This window comes from Suncus etruscus, chromosome 7 (assembly GCF_024139225.1).
Source record: "Suncus etruscus isolate mSunEtr1 chromosome 7, mSunEtr1.pri.cur, whole genome shotgun sequence".
NCBI lineage: Eukaryota > Metazoa > Chordata > Mammalia > Eulipotyphla > Soricidae > Suncus > Suncus etruscus.
Genome location: NC_064854.1, coordinates 93,055,228 through 93,078,807, shown reverse-complemented (window position 1 = coordinate 93,078,807; position 23,580 = coordinate 93,055,228). Strand labels below are relative to the sequence as shown.

General features: G+C 35.3%; 2 non-coding genes across 2 annotated transcripts; both read left to right on the top strand.

Moving 5' to 3' along the window:
* The first annotated feature begins 4,800 nt into the window (after positions 1–4,800).
* On the top strand, positions 4,801–4,907 carry LOC126015248 (U6 spliceosomal RNA). Its single transcript, XR_007498134.1, has one exon. It is a non-coding gene; the product is annotated as a U6 spliceosomal RNA (small nuclear RNA).
* A 7,892-nt stretch (positions 4,908–12,799) lies between these two features.
* Positions 12,800–12,906, top strand: LOC126015217 (U6 spliceosomal RNA). Its single transcript, XR_007498105.1, has one exon. It is a non-coding gene; the product is annotated as a U6 spliceosomal RNA (small nuclear RNA).
* The last annotated feature ends 10,674 nt before the right edge of the window (positions 12,907–23,580 follow it).

Sequence of the window (23,580 nt, the reverse complement as noted above, 5' to 3'; positions counted from 1 at the left end):
CCATTACTGAGGCTGTTAAGTTTTCCAAATAAAATCAATAATCATTTCAATTTCTAGACTCCAACCTCAAATGATTATTAGCATGACTCAATATACCATATACTTATTCCTGGGCAGCTTTGCCTTCTAGTTCTCTAATGTAATCTATGCATTCATACAATTTCAGGATCCTTATCCACACTAAATTTTCCACTTTAAGAAGAAAACTTTATTTCTAATTTTATAAAAGGAAAGAAAATATTGAGCAGGCAAGGTGCTTGCCAAACCAGGTTCAATTGCCAGCACCACATATGGTCTCCCTGAACCCCACCAGGGTTTTTGAGCACAGTGTCAGAAGTAAGCAGTCCCAAGTATGCCTCTGCCCCTCAAAAATTGAGACCATCAACCTCAACTGTCGATTTATAGCTATAAAATCTATAATGTTCCACCTTCATGTTGAGAATATCAGAACCCTTCTAAATAAAACAATACTTTACCCATATCATATTGTGACTTTTTCTGACCTTTCTTATCTTCACAGTTTTTATCTATATTTTTATCTATATTTTATTTATATAATCTTACCCTATTTTTACTCTATTTCTCTCATACTTATAATCCTCAACATTCACTGCCATGACAAACCAATTCAACTTTCTTATATTTCAGCAAACTTTTGAAAAAATATCAATATTTGAATGTAGTTCAACTATATATGTATATACTGGTCTCTCCATCTACTGAAACTTCCCTCAATATATATTACCAAATACTAAACCAGTTTTCTCTTGGCTTCATTTAAACTCTTGTGATTTCTTTTTTTTTTTTTTTTTACCACAGACTACTACTTTTCTGTGTTGTTGGCTCCCTCCTGATAACTTCATAATATTGAAAGATCTTAAATGGACTCCCAGCCTTCATCCATTTTTGAAAATATTTTAGGTTTTCTACATAAATGATCCACATTTCAAGAAGCTCAAAAATTTCCAAGAATCACAAAAACATAAACAAGAAAAACTACATCAATGTATGTCATAATCAGGCTAGAGAGAGAGTACAGCAGATAGGGTTCTTGTCTTGAACATGCTAATCTGTATTTAATCCCTGTGGTTCTGTAAACTCCTAGAGGACTAGGAGTGATTTCAGAATTAAACTCTGAGCACTGCCAGATATGACCCAAAAACATATGGATGTGTACATATTTATATATCTTTGTATATATATAAACAATTTCCTCAAAACCAGCAATGAATAAAAATTTTTAAGTATTTTTAAAAGCTATGATTATGTATATAGAGGCAAATCAAGCAAACTATCTCCACAAAAGCTGTCAAATAATCTTTTTTTCAAGTTCCAAACAGATACGTATTCATTGTTTTTGCAGCTTCCCAGTTTCTTTTCATGAAACCTAGTCAAACTTGTTCACTTTACTGTTCTTATTGTAACTTTCTGATTTAACTTTTCAAAACTTCTTCTTACCTAAACCATTGTGATTTACAAAGTTATTTATAGTTTAATCTTAGACATACAATGTTTCTGCATCAGTTGGCCTGTATCAACTTACCTCCACCAGTTCCCAGAGTCCTTCCAATACTTCCCCTACCTGTGCCCCCAGCCTGCAATTATAATTGGCATCTTTTAAAATTATTTAGTAGTTAGAGTTTGGGTCTCATGACTTGAGTGATATTGACTCTGTGATTTGGATAATTAGTTCTGTTCCAATGTACCACCAATGTACCTGAATTCCCTTGACTCCTGACCTCTATTTGTTCACAGTTGTCTTTATCCTCCTGCACTCTATTTCTTCCTTCTCCACACTATACCAGGGGGCGGGGCGGGGGGGGGGGGCCAAGAGTGATCTAGGTAAGTTCCATTTAAACCATTGCATTCCTTCATGCATTTATTCTAAATACCACATATGAGTGATATTATCCTGTATTTATCCTTCTTCTGGCTTACTTCATTTACCATATTTTCCAGCGTATAAAATGACTCCCTAATTTTACAGTTAAAACATAGGTTTAGGCCTATATTCACTGTATAAGACAGAACTTTCCTGTGCTGCAACTGTATGTACCATAGTGAGCCAATCACAACAAGCAAAGGTTCAAAGGTTCCTCTCTGACTCTGGTCAATCTAAGCAGGCTTTTTACAATGTAGAATCGGGTACAGAACATTGTATAATTTGCATGCATAAAAAGCCTGCTTGGATTGGCTGAGTTAAAGAGGTGGTCCGAGCAGCCTTGCAATGATTGGTGCAGGGTCAAGTTGGAAAATTCGTTTCGTGGCAATATCCAGACTATTTCGTTTAGCGGCATATCAAAATGTTTTTCGAGATATACTCAGAGTATAAGACGACCTCCGATTTTTGGTTGACTTTTTTTTTTTCGTTTCAAAAGTAGTCTTATATGCCGGGAAATAGGGTAACATGTCTTCGTGTTTCATCTTTGTTGCAGTGAACTGCATGATTGAATCAATCCTTAAAGCTACGTACTATTCCACTGTATATATAAACCACATTTTTAAGATCCACTCATCTGCTGTTGGACAGTTAGGTTAATTCCAACTCTTAGCTTTTGCACTTAATGCTACAATGAATAATTGTGTGTACATGTCCTTTGAATGAATGCTTTTCTAACCTGACAAAATTGACTCAAAATTAAAAGTCAATTCTGAGTTTCTGAGAACCTTGCATACTGAATCAGAAAACATTCCCACCAGCAATGAATGAAAGTTCTTCTCCTTTTTTTTTGACACTTTCCTGTCAACTCAGATTGTTCTCAGAAGTCTTGATATATGTATGCCATTCTCATTGATGTAAGATGACATCTCACACTCTTGATTTGGATTTCACTAATGATAAGTGTTGATAAGAAATTTTCATGTGTCTAGTGATCAACTGATCATTTGTTGGTCTTATTTAGAAAGGTATCTATTAATTTACTTTCACACATATTGGGGGATATTAGAACTTAGGGGTTCTTTTTTTTTTTTTTACCAAATTCTATATTTAAACACCTGATCACAAACATAATCGTAGTTGGGTTTCAGTCATAATAAGAACACCCCCCTTCACCAGTATAACCTTCCATTCATCAATGCCCCATCTCTTCCCTCTCCCACCCCCACCTGTATTTGAGACAGGCTTTCTACATCCCTCACTCACTGAAATTGTTATAATAGTTCTCAGAGTAGTTATTTCTCTAACTGCACTCACCATTTTTGTGGTGAGCTTTATATCTTGAGCTGGTCCTTCCAGCCCTCAACTCTGGGAATTATTTCAATGTCTTTAATTTTTCTTAAAACTTAAGGGTTCATCTTTATGAGAATTTTGTATATCTTAGATATCAACCCTTTATTGATATGTTGAGTAAAATTATTTTCTCCCACTTAGGCTATTAGCTTTGGCCCGTTTTTCATTTGCTATATAGAAAATGCTTAGTTTTATGTAGTTCCATTGGTTCAGTTTGATATTTTGATGACTTTGCCATTGGGATAATTTTAAAGACTCATTCAATGGTTCTAGAGCATTCTACCTGTTTTTGGTTTGTTTTTTTTTTTTTTTTTTTTTTTTTTTTTTGGTTTTTGGGTCACACCCGGCAGTGCTCAGGGGTTATTTCTGGCTCCACGCTCAGAAATTGCTCCTGGCAGGCACAGAGGACCATATGGGGCGCCGGGATTCGAACTGATGACCTCCTGCATGAAAGGCAAACGCCTTACCTCCATGCTATCTCTCCGGCCCCCTGTTTTTGTTTTTTGTTGGTTTGGATTTCTTTGTTTTTTGTTTGTTTGTTTGGTTGGTTGGTTCTTGGGTCACATCTGGTGATGTTCAGGGGTTGCTCCTGACTATGTGCTCAGAAATCGCTCCTGGCTTGGGGGACCATATGGAATGCAGAGAATCAAACCAAGTCTGTCTTGGACCGGCCACATGCAAATGTCCTACCACTGTGCTATCACTGCGATCCCTCTGCCTATGTTTTCTAACAGTATTTTAAAACTTCTGGTCTGATCTCAAGGTCTTTGATACACTTTGAGTTAACTTTTTTATAAGATGTGAGATATAACTCCAGCTTCATTTTTTAAATGTAGTTATCAACTTGTCCCAACACCAGAGAAGGGGTTATATTTATTCCATTTCATGTTCCCAGATCCTTTACTAAAATTAGTTAACCAAACATTCTGGGGCTATTTGTTAGATATTTTATTCTATTCTGACCAATCTTTCTTTGTCCCAGTACCATGCTGTTATGACAACTATGGCTTTGATGGGATGCCTCCCAATTTCTTATTTTCAGTATGGTTTTGACTATGATTCCACAGAAGCTTTATAATTGACTATACTAAGTCCAATTCAGAAACATGATTTTTTTTTTACTTTCTCAAATCTTCTTTAATTTTTTTCTTAAGTGTTTTAAAAATTTTATGGTATATGTCTTTAACCTCTTTTGTTAAGTTGATTCCTAGTTATTTGATGTTTTTGACACTATTTTAAATGAGATACTCTTTGATCACTATTTCCTCTGATTATTTATTCTTATAAAGGCATGCTAATGACTTTTGTATTTTTATTTTGTTGCCTGCAACTCTGCTATATTTTTATTGTCTCTACTAGCTCTTTTGTAGACACTTTAAAGCCTCCTATGTATATCATCATGTCATCTGCAAATAGACATATATTAACTTCCTCTTTTTCAATTTGAGCTTTTTATTTCCTTCTTTCTGCTATTACTAGAACTTCTAATATGATGTTAAATAAGAGTGGAAATAACAGATATCCTTGGCTTGTACATCTTCATTTTTTTACAATTAAAAATAATATTGATGCTCGCTTCGGCAACACATATACTAAAATTGGAACAATACAGAGAAGATTAGCATGACCCATGTGCAAGGATGACACACAAATTCGTGAAGCATTCCATATTTAAAAAAATAATAATAATATTGGCTATAAACTTTTATAGATAATTGTTAATATCTTGAGGTTCCTTTTACTCCTGCTGAGAGTTTTTTGCTTGTTTTTGATTTGTTTTGGTTTTTTTTTTTTTAGTTTGTTTTGGAGCCACAACCAATAGTGCTCAGGGGCTACTCATATCTCTGTGCTCAGAAATCATTTCTAACAGGCTCAGAGAACCAGAGGGGATGCTGGGGAAAGAACCTGGATCAGCTGAATGCAAGGCAAATGCCCTACCTACTTGCAGTCCTATTTCTCCAGCCTCTTTGCTAAGGGTTTTAAGAATACATGAGTGTGTTGGGTCTTTTCACAAGCTTTCTCTCCATTGATTTTAACTGACATAATTGATATTTCCATTGATATGATTCTATGATTTTATCTTTCCATTTACTGATGTGGTGTATGATGTTAATTGTTTTGCATATAATTAACCAACCTTGTATTTTCATAAGAAAACACACTTGTTCATGCTTTACAGCTTTTTTGATGTGCTGTTGAATTTAGTATGCTAAGATTTTATTGAGGACTTTTGCATCAATTTTTATCAGAGAGATTAGTCTGAATTTTTCTGTTTGATAGCATCTTTGTCAGTTTTGGGTAATATTAGTTTCATAGAAAGTATCAGGGAGAGTTTCTAATATTTCAAAATTTTGGAAGAATTTAAGAATCGATGTCAGTAAATCTCTGTACATTTGATAAAACTCGCCCTTAAACCTATCTGGTCCTGGGCTTTTATTATTGGAGACATTCTTTTTTTATTAATTTTTTATTTTTAATTATGAGAACAAAGATGCAAAGAAAGAGGACAAGGTAAAGTTACAGTGGAAGGACAATCACCCATAAACAGAATTCTCAGTAGTCCTATTGCTGATATCTTTTTCAGCCAAAGAACATTAAGAAAAATAAAAAGAAGCTATGTACAATTGCTTTGTCCCTCAAGTCCCCAGATTGTAATATTTCTTAGCAGCACACAAAGCAATCTAAAGACATAACACTTATGTAACTCCTTAAACATTGAAGACAAAGTACTTTTTTACATTTCCATGCACATGCGTTTTAGTTTAAGTTAACCTCAAAAGTTTAAGTGGTTTGTTTCTCTTAAGAATTAGAGTCAAAGGAGCACAGTAAAAACGGTGTTAGAGTGGCAATTATTGTTTGCATAGGCCCACCAAAATATGAGGGACATGGAATGGAAAAGCTTTGGCCTAAATACAAGGAGACCCTATCCCTGAAGTTTCCTGGCATAAGACCAAATCTAAGCTCCAGGCAAACTAGTTTGTTCAATTCAGGTCATTGTCTGTAATGCCAATACACTTTTATTTTTCACACAGTTGTTGGAGACATTCTTAATTACTGTTTTAATTTCATTGCTTGCAATTGTTCTATTCAGGTAATCTAATTCCTTCTCATTCAGTTTTGGATTATATAATTTTAGAAATCTGTTTATTTCTTCTAATTTCCCTACCATATCAAGGTAAAATTATATCTTAGATTTCTGGCGGTTCTGCTGTAATTTCTCCCTTTTTGTTTCTTATATGACTTATTTGAGTACTTTATCTCTTTTTTGTTTCCTTGTTTGTTTGTTTTTTGAGTCTTGTCAATGCTTTTTCTATCATGTTTATTTCTTTAAAAAAAAGTTTCTGGGGGCCAGTTAGTTGGTGCTAGAGGTAAGGTGTCTGCCTTGCAAGCACTAGCCAAGGATCAGGACCACAGTTCAATCCCCCCTCGTCCCATTTGGTCCTCCCAAGCCAGGGGCAATTTCTGAGTGCTTAGCCAGGAGTAACTCCTGAGCATCAAACGGGTATGGCCTGAAAAAACAAACTTTCTGGTTTCATTGATTCTTCATATTGTTTTCTTGGTTTCTATAACATTGATTTCTGCTCTTGGCTGTTTGTTTACCAGTGTTTTTATTCCTTTGTTGTTGGTTTTCCAGATATTTAAGGTGTGCCATTAAGTTGTTGGCTTTCTTTTGATTCTATCTATATGTATGCCTATATTACTAATTGCTGCTTTTGCTTGTCCCATACATTTTATTTAATTATTTCTTCATTATCATTCATTACAAGAAATCTTTTTATTTTTTTATGATTCTTCTTTGATCCAGGTGTTATTAAGCATCATGCATGTTTTTCAGTCTTCAGATGTTAGAGTTTCTCCACATTGTCTTTTTTATAATCTATCTCTGTGGCATTGTGGTCTCATAGGATATTTGGTATAATTTTCATGTTTGTGAATTTATGTAAGTCCTGATTTCATAATTATGAATTATGGCCTGAACTGTAATATATCCTGACAAAAGTTTTTTGTGCACTACAAAACAATGTATATTCAACTTTTTGAGGATGGAAGGCCCTGAATTTATTAGTTCCAGATCTTCTAGTATTTTTATTTATGTTCTTGCTGATATTCTGTCTAGTGTGTCTATCCAGTGATGAGAATAAGTATTAAAATCTCCATTAGCGGGGCCAGAGTGATAGCGCAGTAGTAGGATGTTTGCTTTGCACACCATTGATCCAGGACGAACCTAGGTTAGATTTCGGCATCCCATTTAGTCCCCCATGCCAGGAGCGATTTCTGAGCACATATTCAGGAGTAACCCCTGAGCGTCATCGAGTGTGCCCCCCCCCAAATAAATAAATAAAATCTCCATTACGATCACATTTCCATTCATATGTTTCTCTAGGTTTGTAAGCAAAAACCTTACAAACTGCTTCCCCAACATTTGGTGGGTATATTTTTATTAGAGATATACTTCAATCTATGCCCATCTTTGTCTCTACTTTCTTGAGATTGAATGCAATTTGGTCTGCTATAAATAACTGCCCTAGCTTTTTTTATTTATTGGTTTTCCAATGGCTTATATATAACTGCATTCCATCCTTTTACTCTGAGCCTTGTGTCTATCCCGAGATGTTTGATATGTTACTATAATCAGCAAATAAATGTTTTTTTCTTTCCTCATTTATCATTCCACTCTCTACTTTTTGATGGAAGTTTTGTCAATTGACATTCAAGGATCCTATTGGCAGAAAGGGCTTTTGTGCCATTTTACCTTGTGGAGTTGTTCCTTCTTATGGTTGGTTATTTGGTTTATGTTAGTGCTCTTTCAGTAATTCATCTAGAGCCAGTTTGGTTATTACAAATGTGACCAATTATTGTTTGCCTGAGAACATTTTACCTCTACCTTCCATCTATTTTTAGCAGTTGAATTTATTTGTTTTTAATAATGCTTTTATTTAAACACCATGATTACAAACATGACTGTAGTTGGGTTTCAGTCATAAAAAAGAACACCCCCCTTCACCAGTGCAACCTTCCCATCACCAATAGCCCCTCTCCTCCATGTCCTATCCCCTGTCTGTATTAGAGAGATTCACTTAGTAGTGGCCTTTAGGTTGAAAGTTTCTTTTATTATATAATTTGAACATGTCATTTCACTCTTTTCTTGCCTGGGCTGTTTCATATAGAAAATCTAATCGGATACTTATGTTCTTTCCTTTATATTTAAGTTTTTTCTTCTCCATTATTGATTTAAGAAAACCATTTTTTTTTCATTTTTGCCATTTTGATTATTATATGTCTCAGTGTTCTAATGTTTCAATCTATTTTGTCTGGTACTCTTTTGGCTTCTTAAATTTGTATAGCCACATCCTTCCAGAGAGTGAGGAAGTTCTCTCCTCACTATTTATTTATCATCACTATTTATTTCTCCTACTTGTTCCTGCCAATTCTATTTTATTCCTCACTTCTGGAATTCCTATAATTTGGAGATAATTTTTCTTATCTTTATTCTTGCATACTTTAGATTTTCATTCAGCCTTTTGTCTCTCTTTTTCAATTTTCTTATCAATGCTAGCTTGTAATTTATCTTCAAGTTTCTCTAAATGCTTCATCTCCTGTAAATTGCTGCTACTGTGTCTTACTACCTTGTTCTTTAGCTCCTCGATTCCATTTATACAGATTCTCCAATCTTTTGAAATAGTTCTTTGAGTTCATTGAATTTCTTATCTATTTATTAGCTAATTTTGCTGGCTAGTGCTTCCTTAACTTCTGTTGCCAGAGCTTTGAGTAATGAGTTTAGGTCCTCATCATCCAGACTCACACATTTTGATGAGCATGCAGATTTTGTCTAGGTTTATGTTTCTATCTGTAACTAAAGTTGAGTTCCTTAGTTTCCTTTGTTGTTTGTATTTTGTGGGTGTTATTGGTGGAGTGATTTTAGATTTCCCATTACTTGAAAAGTGGTATGTTGAATTGTTTCTACCAACTTGCTTCTACCAAAATAAACTTAAAAGCATAAATCAGCACTCAAGTGATTTTTTTAATCATTCTTCAAATCATCTACTTATATAAAAATCATAGATTATTAGGTATTAAATGCTGGTCCTAGCCCTACTTCATCTCTTATTATTTTCTTCTACTTGCTTTGTTCTGGCAACATTAATTATTTCCTAGTTTTTCAACCATGCAAGTTCATCCTCATGTTCAGTGTAGTTTTGTTAGTTTCTTCTGCTGACAATAGGAACATGTAATCCTCAGTTCAAAAATCATCTCTTCAAAACACCTTGAACTATCTAAAACCATGTGCCAATAGACCACTCTGACATCTGTTTTCTGAGTACCCTTTTTAATTGTAAATTATTTATTCAATTACTGATGTCCATTAGAACATCCATTAGATGTCCTATCTTTCCTACCATGTCTATGGATGATAAACCTTGCCTATTTAAAGATGATTTTAAGATCTTTAATATCTCTGCTAAGTAGTGGTACTTCAGATTATAAAATCAAGGAGAAAGATACAAAATGCTAAAACCCAAACTCTCCAATACTATACATAGTAATAAGATAATTATTTTAGGATCTGGAGATATAGCATGAAGGTAGGGTGTTTGCCTTGCATGCAGAAGAACAGTAGTTCAAATTCGGCATCCAATATGGTTCTCCAAGGCTGCCAAGAGCGATTTCTGAGTGTAGAGCCAGGAGGATCCCTGAGTGCTGCCAGGGTGACCCAAAAAAACAAAACAAAAAAAAATTATTATTATTTTAATAGTTTTGAGTTTGGAAAGAAAATACAGTTTTCAAGAGAAAATTGATGATATTAATATCAATTATCTCCTTATTAATTTGTACTTTTATACTAATAAAAGACAAAGAAAAATTTTTTGGGTTTATTTTTAAGTTTTCACTTTAAATTTTTAATTTTTATTCACTTTCCAAGAAGCCATTACTGAACAAAGGGGACGATATGAGTAAGTCATCCCTACATAAAAATAACTCTTCATGCATGGGATAAACAAAACTAGATAAACTAGAGATTATCGAGTTCAATTAATGTTGAAGAAAATCTTAGTTTCTATGCATAACAGATTACTTGTTAGTAACAAGTTAGTAACAAGTAACAGATTACTTGACTACTATCAAGTCATGAATTTATTGACTTTTCTGTAATGGCCCTTTAAGAAACATGTCCCAAAATAATCAAAATAAACAAGCCATATAGAAAACTGTGAGTTATTTGCCCTCTAGCTTTCCCAGGAGACTTCCTCAAATGTCTCTACTGTTTCTGTATGACCCCTCCACCCAACCCCACCATGGGTTGGACTATTTATTGTACCCCATTCTCAAATAGAAGTTCAATTAAAAGTCAGGGTTTGGCAGAAACAACCTGTTTTCTTGTCAGACACATTGTAAATTGCATAAAAACTATTTGGTGTGATTTACAACTTTGGAAATAAAAACACACTCATAGCAATTTGTCTGCTGTAGAGCATTAGGAAGTCTGGACGCTTGGGCTCCTGGTCAGATCTGGAAGGTGGCCAATAACAGGAATGTGTTCAAGGGTGGAATGCATGCAATTGTGACCACCAACAGCAAGGTGTGGATAGAGAAACACATTCCACCTCCATTAAGATACTCTGTAAAGATTAGAGTAATAGGCACAGCACACTGTATTTTAATAGGACTAGTGGGGTTGAGGGATAACATTAGTAAGAATATAGAAGTTGCCATCATAGTAGAAATAACAATGGAAAATTGTAAACTAAGGCAAAAAATAAAAACTAACTATGTTCTAGTCATATCGCTACCACAAATAACTAGTTCAATTCTACTTTCTAAAGTCCATAAGACACTGGAAAAACATTTTAAAAACAGATTTCTCATCATCAGTAATTGAAGGTGACTTAAAGTAGGTAAGATAAATGGAAAATGTTTAATCTTAGAACCTGAGAATAATAAAAAGAAATGTTCTGACATCCATATAGGAGGAAAGTATCACAAAAAGGTGGTAGTGTTTCAAGTTATTAAAATATGTTTTATTATAGGGGCCAGAAAGATAGCATGGAGATAGGGAGCTTGCCTTGCATGCAGAAGATGGTAGTTCAAATTCCAGCATCCTATATGGTCCCCCAGTGAGCCAGGAGTAACCCCTGAGCGCTGCCAGGTGTGACCTCCCCAAAAATATGCTTTATTATGGAAATTTAAATTAAATTATTAGATAGATCAATGAAATCAAATGAAGAGCTTAAAATTAAATCTAGGTATATTTGAGAAATAGTATAGAATGAAGATGGCACTTAGATATAAAAGGAACAAAAACATTATGAATTAAGTTGTGAATGAAGTCATTTAGTAAAGAAGTAGTATGTTTAATTTTTGTTAAAATGTATGTAATAAGGGTAAATTACAAATAAATGAACTTTTGAAATATAGCCCAAAACTCATAGAAGTAGTAGAAATGAATATTTTATTAAGATGAATAGAAAATTCTTAGAAATATTACATAAGACAGAAGATATTAAAATTATTGATCAAACTTACCTTTCCCAAAAGTCATCTGCTTAGGCCAGAGCTCTAGCACAGTGGTAGGGTGTTTGCCTTGCATGCACTGACCTAGGATGAACTACAGTTTGATCCCCTTATGTCCCATATGATCCCCAAGCCAGGAGCTATTTCTAGTGCAGAGCCAGGAGTAACCCTTGACGCGTCACTGGGTGTGGCCCAAAAGCAAAAAATAAAGTTAATTTAATAAATTGTTGAAAGACGTTTATTAAGCATCTAGTTAAAGAAATACTATCACAAATGATAAATTTCCCAGATTTATAAATAGTTGTAGATAGTTGAAAAAATGTTGGGGCCAAAATAATAGCACAGCAGTAGGGCATTTGCCTTGCATTTTGCTAACTCAGGACAGACTCAGGTTCAATCCCTAACATCCCATATGGTCCCCTGAGCCTGCCAGGTGCAATTTCTAAGTAACAAATCAGGAGTAATCCCTGAGCACAGGTGGGTGTAGCCTAAAAACATATAGATAGATGATAGATAGATAGGTAGATAGATGATAGATAGATAGATAGATAGATAGATAGATAGATAGATAGATAGATAGATAGATAATAGATATATTATATATATGCAGACTGGTAAGATAATTTAAAATTGATATGTTCTTGAACAAAGCAAAGAAACCTGACTTTTGCTCTTTTGAGATAGCCATCACCATCAATGTACCACTTTACCTCACTCCTCACTATTTATTTACAGTTCTGGGCCTGATCCATTCTCCCAGCTTTCCTTCCATTTTCATTTAATGGAAAATATTACATGGAGTAAAAGTTAAAATGAAAGAAGTTAAAGAACATTTTCCTCTAACATTTCATTGTTTATGTATCAAGGTTCAGGAAGAGGCTGCATTGACTGACTGGGCCATTAACTTTCGATCCTGGACACAAAACCCAAGGTCTTATACATGTGAGGCAAGTGTTTTAGCACTGAGCTACATATCTAGTCCTAAAAGGAAAATTTCTCTTTTTAAATTGTTTTTGAATTTTTACATGGATTTTGTAGTTTACAATGCTATTAATAGTGCTCACTTCGGCAGCGCATATACTAAAATTGGAACGATACAGAGAAGGTTAGTATGGCTCCTGCACAAAGATGACATGCAAATTCATGAAGCGTTCCATATTTTTATGGAGGGATATATGGGACATTGGTGATGGGAATTTTGCACTGGTGATGGGGGATGTCCTCTTATATGACTGAAAAATCACCCACAATCATGTTTGTAACCAAGATGTTTAAATAAAATATTATTTAAAAAATGATATTAATAATTATTTCTCATGCTCATAAGTGTATCTCTTCCCTCTTCAATGACACTCTTGAGTCCCTGTTATGTTCATATCCCTTCAAACTCACCACCCAAAAAATAATGAATTCAGTTATTTTGTCATGGTATGGTATATGGGACATTTTTCAGGATAGATCACGTACTAGACACAATCCAAATATCTATAAGTTCACAAAAATCGATTAGTACTAAATATCTTACATTGCAAAGTTATAAAATTAGAAATTGATGATTAAAAAGTAGAGATAAGACAAAATACCTAGAAACAAAGTAACATGCTGTTAAATAACAATTGGAACAACAAAAAATGAAAATGAAATCAAAGTATTTCTCAAAATAAAAAAGAAGAAAGATACTACCATAATCTATTTGACTCAATAGACATAATTTTGGAGGTAAAATTTTTAGCTAGTCAGGCATATACCAGGAAGAAAGGACTCAAGTCAATGATCTAATCTGTCAGTAAAAGAAACTAGAGATAGAATAATAAATTAAGCCCAAATCAGGAGATAAAATAATTAGAGCAGAAATCAATTATATAAAAATAAGAAAGCAATACAAAGGGTTAACAACACCAGGAATTGACTCTTTAAAAGAGTGAAAATGAAAAAGATTGGCAAACTCAAAACAAGACTCACTAAGAAAAGAAGGGTAAAAAGATAGGAGCCGAGACAACAGTGGGAAAACAATCACAACAGATACTTTAAAAATTCACAAGAGGGCCCGGAGAGATAGCACAGCGGCTTTTGCCTTGCAAGCAGCCGATCCAGGACCAAAGGTGTCCCATATGGTCCCCCGGGCCTGCCAGGAACTATTTCTGAGCAGACAGCCAGGAGTAACCCCTGAGTACCGCTGGGTGTGGCCCAAAAACCAAAAAACAAAAACAAAAACAAACAAAAAAAAATTCACAAGAATTGTAAGAGGTTACTTCTAAAATTTCATGCTTCCAAACTCAAGAAACTAATACAATCAGATGAATTCTCAGAATTATACTAACTCCCCAAATTTAACCAAAAAGAAAACCTCAATAGACAAATTTTAAGTTAATAAATTGAAATCTCCACAAGAAGAAGAGCACCATGAAGAAAAGAGAAGAAAAGTCCAGATAAACTCACTCATGAATTTATCATAACTTCACAGAAGATTTAGAGCTCATATTCTTCAAAATCTTCCAAAATATTGAGGAAACAGACATACTCCTTAAAAGCTTTTATAAAACCAAAATGATACTGATACCTAAAACAGAAAGATAGGGACCTGAGTGATAGCACAGCAGCAGGGCATTTGCCCTGCATGCTGAAGACCCAGGACAGCCCCAGGTTCAATCCCAGATATCCCATATGGTCCCCCAAGCCTGCTGGGAGAGATTTCCTGGGCACCGTCAGTGTGGCCCCAAACAAAAATAAAATAAATAAAATAAAATAAAACAGAAAGATATACTACCAAAAAAAGAAAATCACATACCAGTATCTTTGCCAATTTTTAAACATAATATCTCTAGAACCCTACCCAAGGAGACACAAATATAATTCTATAAGTTTGCTACCTTGAAGAAAAAATTATATGTTTCTTCTCATTAACTTTTACCTAAAATTTAACATTTCCTCTAGTTATGAGTTTAAACAGAAATACTTGATGGGCCTAAGTGATAGTGAAGTATAGCAAATAAGGCATGCAGTCAACCAGTTTCAATTCCAGGCACCACATATAATCTGCATCGTATGGAGTAAGTTATAATCATTGTGGTTCTCCTATTGCATACAAAAATACTTGATGAAACTAAAACAGAGTGATATTACTTGGTAATGTTTGTGCCATGATTCTGCCTTTAACTAAATTAAGTTTATTCTGTAGTTTATTATAGCTGTTGCAAATATTAAAACTGCCTCTTATGTCTCTTTGACCTGTTAGCAAGTCAAAATAACAATGAACTATCAATGAAATAATCTTTAAAAAAACAAGATGAGGGAAGCAAAATTAGTGCTATTGGAAAAGCCGTGGAAAATTACCCTTAATCACTACTAATGAGAATTTAATCTAGTTTTAAATATATGGAAACAGTGTAAAGACTTCCATATATAATATAAATATAAAGTTAATATATGAATTACTTTATATGTATCACACAGTTCACAATACATTTGTTTCCAAGTAAGTGAAAGCAAAATTATTTAAATGGAAGATAGAAAAAATGCAAATAAAAGAAAATTTATGAAAATTATGTCTTACGCTGAGGTCAGCAAGTCATTGTCAAAAGGTTTAGTAAACTGTTATTGTTAGTTGATTATTCTATTACATCTTTTGCTTATGAACATTAGATGGCTTCAGATACACATTGGCATCTAAATTGGTATGATCCCACAATGCAATATTCAAAAAGTTGTAATTGGCACTGGAATTCCAGGAATATTCCAGGAACACAAGCAATATTGCTGATACAGCTGCTTTTGTGGAGTGTTTTTTGGTTGCCAGGCCTTCTAGAAGTATAAGAGGTGGGTGGGAGGGTACCCACATCTATTCCATAAAAGTCCTGATGATATCAGTCCAAAATACTGGCATACCTGGAATCTTGATCAGATTAATGTCTTTGCAAAGAGCAGTAGATGAGTCAGCTTTTGGCAAACAGTAGCTGTAGATGATGAGTGCAGCAGGCCTGGCTTTAGCAGAGACAGGGTTTGGCCTGCCCTGTAGTATGGAGACTTCTTTATATAAATAGATCTATATACATATATATATATGTGTGTGTGTGTGTGTACACATAAACCCATATTATCCAGTGATTCTACTTATCATTTATTTCAAGAACACAAAAACATTCATTTGAAAAGACATCTGAACACTTATGCTCATGGAATTACTATTTACAATAACCAAAATCTTATATAACCAAAACAAATGCCTCATGACAGATGCATGTATAAATAAGTCATGATATATAGGATACAAATAAAGTACTGTTTAGCTAAAAGAAAAGATAAGTTATTTTGCTACAACATGGAAAAACTTGATTGTAGAGGAAGGAAATTGGGGGATGATGATATGGAAACAACACTGACACAGGAAATAATCTACACCAGGTGAGGGAGATGAAACAGGCTCAAGAACTTTCACCACAAGCTAACTGCAAGCAAGCAAAAGAGCACAGGTAGGGAGACAGAGAAGCTATGGAACCAAAACCATCTCCTCTCTCTCTCTTTCTCTCCCTCCCTCTCTCTCTCTCTCTCTCTCTCTTTCTCTTTCCTCCTTCTCTTCCTTCCTTCCTTCCTTCCTTCCTTCCTTCCTTCCTTCCTTCCTTCCTTCCTTCCTTCCTTCCTTCCTTCCTTCCTTCCTTCCTTCCTTCCTTCCTTCCTTCCTTCCTTCCTTCCTTCCTTCCTTCCTTCCTTCCTTCCTGGTATTTATTAGGAAGAAGAGGACCACTCTCTCTCTCTCGTTCTGAAAAGAGCTTCTTCGTTCAGCTTCACTGGGCTTCTTCATTTCCACCTTCTTCTTTTTATCATCAAGATGTCTAGAAGACAGCAAACTGTGGGTGGGGGGGGGGCTCCCTAGTGTGCACTGGTTGGTGCTGTGGTTTTTAGCTCCAAGGAACCTCAGGCCCACCCAGCCCCATGACCTGGGCCGGCGCCTCTTACAACAGCTTGAGCTGAAGTGCAGAGCCTGTGGCATGCTCTTGTTGCAGCTCACCAAGGAAGTGAGCATCTTGTCTTAGAGCAGCTGAGATCATCTGGACTAAAATCTAGCAGATATACTCTGGGCTATATCTGTATAACTGTAACAAGGAATCAAGCAGGGTCTCTGCCAAGATCAGATAATTTTTTTTCATTTTTTTCTCTGGTGGATTTAACTTTTCTGGCGTTTTAAACATAAGACTATTTGGTTCAACATGATGACATTTGCTTGGGCTTTGATTAAAGTACCCTGGCTTCTCTTCATGCTAAGTGCATTAGTGATAGCTTTCCTTGATATTTCATTTTGTATGTATTGTGAGGTTCAAAAAAATTCAGACTGAATCTTTTTATTTGGACTGAATAACTAGTGAGAATCAAAATTATTCTCTAACCTTGCATTAATATTTGCTGAGGCATGGGCTGATTATTTTAGCCTTGCTTTGAAGGTTTCTAAAGCACTTTCTAATAATCTGAAAATCCAGAAAAACCCAAATATTAGGAAAGCATTCAGCGTTGTTACACAAAAGCAAGCCAGAAGTCCTGGGGTTGATGTTCTGCTGCATCCCTACTGGTGCTAGGCAAGTAGAGCCTCTAGAGGTTTCTCTTGGGGATTTTGGCTTAAAGATGAATCTAATGATAATGAAATGGCCTGGTCAGAGAGTGCTTCTCTAGGATTCTCAACCGTCCACCCTCCACCTCAGCCTTTTAGAGAGAATACAATAAACTCGCCTCCCTCACAAGGAATAGTTCTTGGGAAATTAGTAAAAACTCAATATCAGAAACAAATTCTCCTCATCAGGAAAATAATCAAATTTTAAACTATGAAGGCTTGAATATAACTTACGTCAGTAATTTTAAGAAAGCAATCTCAGAGTATAATCCTCTATCTTCATTTTATATTGACTACTTTGGTACCCGAAGTAATTGTGGATGTTGAACCCCACAAGACTTTAACACTGTAGCAAAGACCTGTTTGAGTGCTTCTCAATATTTACAATGGAAGATGTGATTTGATGAGAATAATAAGAGTAAAATTAATAGTCTAGATCACTCTGGAAGGAGGGTTGCAGGAGATAGAGGAAGGAGAGTACACAGAAGTAAATAGGCAGGCAAGACTACCTCATGCTGTTTTATTTTCTTTTTATTTATTTGTTTATCCATCTTTATTATTATATCTTTATTTAAACACTGTGATTAAAAACATGACTATAGTTGGGTTTCAGTCAGAAAAAGAACATGCCCTTCACCAGTGCAACATTCCCAGCACCAATTCTCCCTATCTCCCTCCACTCACACCCCCAGCATGTATTCAAGACAGGCATTCTACATCTCTCACTTATTAATATTGTCATGGCAGTTGTCAGTGTATAACTTCTCTAACTGCACTCACCCCTCTTTGAGGTGAGCTTCATATCTTGAGCCAGTCCTTCCAGACCTCCTTGCTGAGCATTATTACAATAATGTCTTTTATTTTTCTTAAAACCCATAGATAACTGAGACTATTATTCTGTGTGTGTCTCTCTATCTCTGACTTATTTCACTCAGCACAATAGTTTCCATGTCCATTCATATATAGGAAAGTTTCATGACTTCATCTCTTGTGGATATGTACCACAGTTTCTTTAGCCATTCATTTGTTGAAGGGCATCTTGGTTGTTTCCAGAGTCTGGCTGTTGTAAATAGTGCTGAAATGAATATCCGTGTAAGGAAGGGATTTTTGAATTAAATGTTTGTGTTCCTGGGCTATATCCCTAGGAGTGGTATAACTGGATAATATGGGAGCCCATTTTTCAGTTTTATTGAGGAATCTCCATAATGTTTTCCATAAAGTCTCCATAATGTTTTTCATAAAGTCTGGACTAGACAGCAACACACCAACAGTGAATGAGAGTTTCTTTCTCCCCATATCCCTGCCAGCACTGTTTGTTCTTTGTGATGTGTGCCAGTCTCTGTGGCATGAGATGATACCACATTGTTGTTTTGATTTGCATCTCCTTGATAATTAGTGATGTGGAACATTTTTATGTACTTTTTGGCCATTTGTATTTCTTCAGTGACAAATTGTTCATTTCTTCTTCCCAATTTTTAATGGGTTAGATGTTTTTTTCTTGTTAAGTTCTGTCAGTAACTAGCATATCTTAGATATTAGCCCATTGATTGAGTGAATAGTTTTCTTATTCTGTGGTTGTCTTTTGAATCTTGGGCACTATTTCCTTTGAGATGCAGAAGCTTTTTAGCTTAATAGAGTCTCATCTATCTCTGTTTCCACTTGTATGGAGAGTGCTATTTCCACCTTAAAGATGCCGTTAGTCTCAATGTCATGGTGTGTTTTACCTACCTGTTGGTCAATGTACCTTATGGTTTGGGGTCTGATATCAAGGTCTGTGATCTATTTGGATTTGACCTTTGTGCCTGGTGTTAGATGGAGGTCTGAGTTAGGTTTTTTGTTGCAAGCAGCTGACCAGTAGCTCAAACACCACTTGTGTGAGCACAATTTTGCTTTGCTTTCCCCTTTATCTAAGATTAATTGAGTGCATGTCTAGGGAACATTTTCTGATCAGGGTATATGTCTCCATTTCCTTATGTCCTCTTTTATTTATTGAAGCAGAATTTTGTAGGTTTTTTTGTATTGGTCTTTCATATGTTTATTAAGTTGATTCCAAGATATTTGAGTTTGTGTAACACTAATGTAAATGGGGTTATTTTCTTTTCTATCATTATTGGCATATAAGAAAGCCATTGATTTTTGTTTTTTAATTTTGTAATCTGCCACTTTGTTATATGATTCTATTGTTTCAAGAAGCTTTTTGGTAGAGTCTTTAGGGTTTTCTGCAAACAGTGAGAGCTTGAGAGGTTTTGGTATCAGGGTGATGTTAGCTTCATAAAAAGTATTTGGGAGTGTTCCTGATTTTTTAATTTCATGAAAGAGCCTGAAAAGGACTGGGAGTAGTTCCTCTAGAAAGGTTTGAAAGAATTTGTTAGTGAATCCACCTAGGACTGGGCTTTTGTTTTGGGGAAGACTTTTGATTACTATTTTAATTTCCTTAGTAGTGATGAGGGTATTTGTTGTGTATGTAAAAATTTCCATGGGATTATTATGTTACTGATCCTACCCTGATTGGTGATTGTGCCCTACCCTAGGGTGGTACCTGATTCTGATGTATAAAAGCAAGGGTCTGTGGAAGGCAGGGGCTTCTTTAGAGGGCTGATTCTGGGGCTTTTGGCTTCAGCCATGTCCTCTGAATAAGGCTGTTATCTTCTGAAGTCTGACTGCCTGTTAGCTTTATACCTGCTGCATTCACCTCAGAAACGCTGGCTGAACAGGGTGGCAGATGCGTGCTCTGAGCTGGAGGAGAAAGACTTTATCCTCCATCCCTCCATCAGTCAGCCCCATCAAGGGCTGACTTGCAACATGTATTGAGATATGCTAGATCATCCTGGTTTAACCATGGAAAATTGAGTCCAAGATTTTATCCATTTCTTCCAGGTTCTGATGTTTCATGGCATAGTTTCTCAAAGTAGTCTTTGATTACCTTTTGAGTCTCTGCAGTATCTTTAGTGATCTCACACTTTTTAGTTTATTTTCTCCCTCTGTTTCTTTGTGAGTTTTGCTAGTGGTTTATCAACCTTGTTTATTTTTTCAAAGAATCAACTTTTGTTTTCATGGATCTTTAGAATTTTTTTATCTCCATTTCATTGATTTCTGCTTTAAGCTTTATTATTTCCTTCTACCTGCCTATTTTTGCCTTATTTTGTTGATTGTTTTCTAATTTTAAATCTGAGTCATTAAGCTATTTATGTAGGCCCCTTCTTCCTTACTGATGTGTGCTTGCAAAGCTAAAAATTTTCCTCTTAGTACTTCTTTAGCTATGTTCCATAAATTTTAAGAATGTGTTCTTTATTGCCATTTGTTTTCAGAAATGTTTTGAATTTTTTTTATTTTATCTCTGACCCACTGGTTGTTCTGTAGGGTGCTCATTAGTTTCCAGGTGTTAAAGTTTTTATTTTGTGACCTTTTGTAGATCACTTCTAATTTTAGTGCCTTGTGATCTGAGAAGCCAGTCTGTACAAGTTCTATCCTCTTGACCTTATGGAGATATGTTTTTTGGGCCAGCATGTGGTCTATCCTGAAAAATGACCCATGTGCATTGCAGAAAAATGTGTATCCAGTTTTCTGTGGATGGAGTGATATATATATTATTATATATATGAGTCCACTATGTGTGTATATATATATATATATATATATATATATATATATAAGTCCACTTTCTTCCAATTCTTTTTTCAGAGCTAGTATATTCTTGTTGACCTACCAAGGGATGACAGGGCAGGGTTGAGGACTCCCACTATTATTGTATTGCTATTGATGTATTCTTTCAGGTTTGTCAACAATTGTATTAAATATTTTACTGGTCCCTCATTGGGACCAGTTTAGGCGAGTAATTTCTTCCTGCTGTATATATCCTTTGATTAGTATGAAATGACCATCTTTTTCTCTTATAACTTTCTGAGTCTAAATTTTGTGTCACCTGATATTAATATGGCCACTCCAGATTTTTTAAGGAAGTTTTTTGCTTGGATAATTTTCCTCCAGACTTTTATTCTGAGTCTATATTAGTTCTGACTACTCAGATGTGTTTCTTGTAGGCCTCAAAGCATTGGATTTAGTGTTTTGATCCATTTTGCCACACTGCTTCTCTTAACTGGTGCATTTAGTCTATTGACATTGAGGGAGATAATTTTCATGGAATTTATTGTCATCTTTGTGTAGAAGTTTGCTGTGCATGTTGGTCTGTCTTGTCTTAAATTAGGCCTTTTAATTTTTTTAAGGCTGGTTTGAGTCTGCAAAGTTTTTGAGCTATTTTTTATCCATGAAACTATGTATACTTTCTTCAAACCTGAAAGTGAGTCTTGCTGGGTGAGTATTCTCGGTGAAGCATTTATTTCATTGAGTTTTTTCACTATATCCCACCACTGCCTACTGGCCTTAAGGGTTTCTGATGTAAATCTTAAGGATGCTCCCTTGAATATAATTTTCCTTTTTGATCTTGCTGCTTTCAGTATTCTATCATTATATGTGGTATTTGTCATTGTGACTAGGATGTGTCTTAGGGTGCTTTGCTTCAAGTTTCTTTTAGCTAGTACTCTCCGGGCATGCAAGATTTGGTTGCATGCCATCTTTAGCTCTGGGAGTTTCTCTGTGATAATGTTCTTGACTATTGATTCTTCCTGGGGATTTTCTTCCTGGGTCTCTGGAACTCCAATGATTCTCATGATGTTTTTGTTGAATTTGCCAAGGATTTCTATTTTCAGCTGTTCACATTTTTTGAATAATTTTTTCATTGTCTGATCATTTACTTTAAGCTCTTTTCCAGTCTCTTCTGCTATATAGAATTGTTCTGCATCTCATCTTCCAACTCACTGGTTCTGTTCTCAGTTCTGTTACTCTGTTTGATATAGTATGATACTATATTAGAAATCCTAAAGACTCTACCAAAAGGATTCTATAAAAAAAAAGGCTCATATAGAAAAGTGGAAGGCTACAAAAATCAACACACAAAAATCAATGCTTTCTTAAACACCAATAATGAAGAGAAGAAATGGAAATTAAAAAAAAAATGGGGGCCAGAGAGATAGCATAGAGGTAAGACGTTTTTGCCTTTCATGCAGAAGGTCATTAGTTCAAATCCCGGCATCCCATATGATCCCCCGAGCCTGCCAGGAGTGATTTCTGAGCATGGAGCCAGGAGTAACCCCTGAGCATGCCAGGTATGACCCAACCCCCCCCCAAAAAAAACAATTCCATTCACAATATGTCAAAGACACTCAAATACCTTGGAGTCAACTAAAGAAGTTAAGGACCTACACAAAGAAAACTACAAAACCCTGCTTTAAGAATAAAATATGACACAAGGAAATGGAGACACATACCCTGCTCATAGATTGGGAGGATTAACATCACTAAAATGGCAAAACTCCCCAGAGCATTGTACAGGTTTAATGAAATCCCTCTAATGATAACCATGACATTATTTAAAGAAGTGGATCAAACACTCGTGAAATTCATTTGGAACAATAAACACCCACTAATAGCTAGAGCAACACATGGGTTAGGTTAGCCACATGCAAGGCAAACGCTCTACCACTTGTGCCACCACTCAGGCCGCTGAAGCTTGGTTATAGCTTCATCAGAAACCACATTTTCTGCTGATTATATTGAGACATACTCAGGCATGTCATAGCCACTGTATGAAAAATCTTGAGGGGCCAAAGCCCACCTTCACTTGAGGTAGTAAGGAATTCAATACAGAATGCTTAATTTGTCCCATAATGTGAACAGGCTCATTTTTGTTATTTGTTTCATAAGATATATTTTTAATATATAATTTTTTTCTGATCATAGTGTCTTACATATCTTTCATAGTAATATTTTAGGTACATATTAACATTGAATCAAGGGAATTCCCACCACCGAAGTTGACCTCCCTTCACCCCGTTCCCATCTTGCATACCATGTCCCTCACCCTCACCCCCTGGGCTGCTAGACTGAGTGGTCCCTCTGTGTCTAGCTTACTACTTAGTAATCATACAATTGTTTGGTTTTGGTACCCTCCATTATTTCTCCCTCTGTTTGAGAGGCGGAAGTAGATAGTTCTATTTATGTGGTTTTGGTTGAAAAGGAAAGCAATAAAATGGGGTAAAAATCAAATAAGCCGAAAATGGGCGGAGTCCTTCTAGAGGTTCTCAATTTCAGCTTGAGAGAGGAAAGAGAAAAAGGAATTGAAACACCACAACAATTCAAAAAGTAATATCAAAAAAAAATATCCAGTGACCACTACAACAAT